Here is a 4,659-nt window from a genome sequence, read left to right as displayed (position 1 = left end):
TTGTGGCGAAATGTAAAGAAAGCCTTTGTGGCGAAATGTAAAGAAAGCCTTTATGTTGCACACTAAGGAATGGCCCTTATGGCAACCGTATGAAGGAAACACCTCTGTGGTGGATCCTAAAAGAAAGAAAAGGTATTCACGGTGATCTCTGAAGGAAAAGCCCTTGTGGCGTATCATGTTACATCTTCGATAAGATATTTTAATGAGCTTCTTTTGCAGCGAACTTAAAGTGTGGGCTAAATGAACCGAAAGAAAAAAAATTATGTGTAAGGATTATGTTTGGTAAATTGAAGAAGGTTCTATTTGTAATTATTAGAAGAAAGAGGGTATTCTCTAGAAAGGACCAAACTGTATAATTGAAGAATGTATCTTCTATCGATGAACGAAATCATTCATGAATTTAAAAGAAATGATGACTTAGAGTATGTATGTAAGAATAATATTATTTTTCCTGAATGGACCTCTGGGATGAGAATGGTTAAGAAATAAAAAATGCCAAAGTAAATAATGTGAGTACTATATCTAAGATGCGAAGAGTAAGGCACGATTTTAGAGTAGGGGTGATATCTATGGTACAAAGAATGGAATTTTGGAAAGGTAGTCACTAGAGACAAGTTGAAAATCAAAAAACAAGGAAAAGGTGAATTGAATTACTAGAGTTGAAATACAAACGATTTAGGTAAATGGGTGTTTATCTCACTAAGTTCTTATGAAGTTTCCTATATGTATGTTATCTTATAGGTAAGTCGATGTGGGTCTACATCGGGAGAGACGACACTAGGACTTCGCCAAAAGAGTGGCACATTTGGCTATTATACATACAGAGTAAGTTTTGTTGGCATGATCGAGTCTAGTTGGGATATAAGAACCCTTAAGGTGGGATAACTATCTTAGACTAAGTGCTCACTTTTGCCATAATTTGTAATTAAATTCTCCATCTACATAATTGAAATGCATTTATTGTTCATACTTATGTATTTTATTATGAAACTTGTAATTAAGAAGATGCAAATGAATGAAATTTGTAATATTAGGATTAAGTTATATTTTTAATAGGATGGTAACACCCAAGATTTGGATCCAGTTCAGTAGATCGGGTTTGGGGTGTTACACCCTCCGGTTACTCCATCTATGTTGGACTTGATGTTACTGTCTACACCGTTGTAAAAATTTTGGATTTGGAGCCACTCTTGCAACCCATAGTGGGGGCACTTCTATATCATCTATTTGAAATGCTCTCACACCTCGTATAGTGTTTCACCTTCAAACTGCTTAAAATTGGCGATATCGCGTCTAAGTTACATGGTTCCACTGATAGGGACAAATTTATGAAGAAATTTTTTCACTGGTTCATCCCATGTGGTTTTAGATCTTAGTTCCAATGAATCTAACCAATCGACTACATTATCACATAACGAGAATGGAAATAATTAAAGACGAACAATGTCATCGATTACTCCATTATACTTAAAGGTGTCACAAAGTTAAATGAACTCCTTCAAGTGTTGATTCGGGTCTTCTACCATATTTCCATTGAACTGCAATTTGTTCTAAATCATCTAGATTGCAGTAGTCTTTATCTCAAAATTATTAGCATTAATTGTCAGTCTTTCAATACTGCCTCGCACAACATCTAGTGTAGGTAATGCGAACTCGCGCAATGTTCGTTGAGCCATCAATAGCTCTCCATGGATTTATTCTTGTTGTTCTGGTGGTTCGTCAAACAAAGGGTTTTCCCGAGGTAAATTGACTACAACGGTTGGATTGTCTTCTCTCAATTTATGATTGCGCCTTAGAAGTTGCTCTGGATCAGGGTATGGCTCGATTGGGATGCCTCTGCTTTGAGTCATACACTAAAATCTAAGACAGAAAAATAAACAAAAATTAGTGAACAAAAATTAAAAATAGAGAATAAAATAAAATAAAATAAAATAAATTGTATATATAATTTCTAACTTTCCTATTTATCTTATTAATTGTAGAAAATAAAATTTGATTTCATGTCGAAACCTCTCCGACAATGGTGCCAGCAACTTGACCGCTGTCAAACGTGCGAACGTTTGACTAGAAAATAGTACACCCAAATATATTAAATTAAAATAGCGATATCCACAAGTATACGAGTCAAATTGTAATATATATGTATACAACAGAACACATGGAAGTATTCCAAGGATCATACCCAAAAAAGAACGAATTAAATAAAAAATCTACTTCTACAAAAAAACAAGTCTAAACAATAATAGTTAAAAACTATATTACGACAAATGATAAAAAAGATAAAAATAATAAACTAAATTAAACTAAAGTAAATAGCATAAAATAAACACACAACTAAATCAAAATAACAAGCAGAAGATTAAATTGTTTAAGTGTTTGTAATTAACTTCAGAATATGGGTTTAGGTGGAATTAACTATTAATTAACTAGTATTACCTCCCGAAATTTATTAGTTAACTAATCGACAGATACTCGTTTATCTCCCGACCTCACTTTTTCCACCAAGGTAAATTATGGTTTACTCAGCAAACTTATCTTCCGACCTCATTTAACATAGATTACTTCTAAGGGTCATCACTGCTGGGGTTTAAGCAAACATAATTTAAAACCAACTAAATTTTAAATAAAGAGTTAAATTAGGCCTAGATTAAAAATGATATAAAAATCGAGGATTAAGTTTGAAATTTATGTTAGTCCAGGTTTTAGGGACTAAATTGAATAAAATGAAAAAGTTGCATAAATTAGAAATTGAATGTAAAATTGGCTTTGTATTGAAAATTTAATATGTTTGTTTTAATTCATAGCTAACGTTGACTCAGATTCCTCGAAAAAGAAAGCAAAAGATAAAGTCATCGACGAATGGCTCGAAGTTCACAGTTTGTGTTTCTATAACCCGAACAACTTCAATTGTTACATTTATGAACTGTATTAAATGGGAAGATCATGAGGTTAGGTAAAAATGATAAGAAAATAGTTGAATTGATTTGATTCGAATTTATTAGTTGCGATGTGGATTAAAGTGAATAGTTTTGGAAATTTCGTATAATGATATAAATATGAAATTGAATCTATTTTGAGATGTGATATATATTATTGCATATATGTATTGAAGTATGATGGATGAAATAACGGTATGGATTTGGGACATTTATTACAAATGAAATTGAATAGAGAATACCAGAGTTAAGTCTGGAAATGTGTATATAATATTGAAGTGATAAAATTTCTTTGATTGTTATAAGGAGAAAAGTATATGTGTTACAACTATGTTAGATTGAATTATTATAAGTAAATCGAATTGTAATTTTAAATGTAGCATTATAGCACTTAGCATGTAGCTCTCCAATACTAATTTGCATTAGATCTTGTTGTTAAGTCATGCATTATATAATTTATATTATAATTTAATGTTGGATATAGAAACACCACTGAGTTATACTCAGTGTACGTTTCCTTTTGTTAGTGCACAAGTTAGGTATTATTCAATTCGTACGTCGATTTAGCATCCAGCGACAATGCCGAACTCAAGTGTTGCAAACACTTCTATTTTGGTTTTGGCATGTACCTAGGAAGTCTTTTGGTTATAAGTTCATTTTGCAACTTGATGGTTTTGCTTATTATGTTTATAAGGTATATATATAGGTATGTATATGTGAGAAAGTAATGGTATTTGGTTGATGACATGTTAGATTGCTTGAATTGTATGTTTAATATTCTTATGGATGAGAGAAATGTCTTGTTATGCTATATGTTCTTTGTTAATGCTTAGATGTGGAAGGATATTTGAGGTGTTTTGAAATATTTGAAGTTAAAACATGAATATGATTTAAAGGTTGGTTGTGTTTAGGTAAGTGATTGAGAAAGTGTCTTATAATGTTAATGAATTGGTATGTTTGAGCATATTCAATTTGGTTGTTTTGAATTTTAAATTGAGGTGCCTTTGTGAGCATATTGGTTAGGCACTTAGGTCGAATAGTATATGGCATGTTTTGAAATGGGCAACTATAGGTGCAAATGGTATGGCTTGGTAACCAAGCAATGGTAGGTGAAATGTGTAACACCCTGAAATAGGGCCTAGTAATTTTAGGGGTATTTTAGGAATTTTGGCCTATATGAGCTCAGAATTTCGTAAGGTTGGTGCTCGATAGTGTTTTCGTCTATGGCATCTTAACTGTCAAACCAATTTTTGAAAAAGAAACCATTAATTTTGAAAAAAAAAGACTGGTTTGTAACAAAGTCAAAATATTGAGCATTTACGTGGCAATTAAACCAGTTTTTAAAATTGAACCTTAAAGCCACCCCAACTACAGTTTTCAGGTTCTCTTCATTCCCTTCAAGCTTGTGCCACCCATTGCTTTTCCCTAGCTATTTCCATTGATTTTTTATTACCAAATCTCAATACCTTGAATTTCTATCATTCCTAAGTCATTTTCCATCTTAAACCTTCAAGAAAAACACCCAAAAACTCCATAAATTTCATCATCTTCTTCAAACGTAGGGTCTCCTGATTTTCTTCAAAACTCATTCGTTCCTTCAACAAAGGTAATCATTCATGTCACTATTGATATTTAATGTTATTCAGACTTTAGAACTGAATTATTAGCTCTTGGATCGCATATTTTAAATAAAAGCTGAAAATCGAACCATTAATGGTGGATT

The 4,659-nt window shown here is 32.0% G+C and overlaps 1 non-coding gene across 1 annotated transcript; it reads left to right on the top strand.

The window, feature by feature from the left end:
- The first annotated feature begins 1,194 nt into the window (after positions 1–1,194).
- On the top strand, positions 1,195–1,300 carry LOC121215179 (small nucleolar RNA R71). The gene has a single exon (XR_005910908.1). It is a non-coding gene; the product is annotated as a small nucleolar RNA R71 (small nucleolar RNA).
- Positions 1,301–4,659: the final 3,359 nt, after the last annotated feature.

The sequence above is a fragment of the Gossypium hirsutum genome, chromosome D02 (assembly GCF_007990345.1).
Source record: "Gossypium hirsutum isolate 1008001.06 chromosome D02, Gossypium_hirsutum_v2.1, whole genome shotgun sequence".
NCBI classification, from domain to species: Eukaryota; Viridiplantae; Streptophyta; class Magnoliopsida; order Malvales; family Malvaceae; genus Gossypium; species Gossypium hirsutum.
The sequence above is the reverse complement of the archived record's forward strand: the minus strand, read 5'-3'. Positions and strand labels throughout refer to the sequence as shown.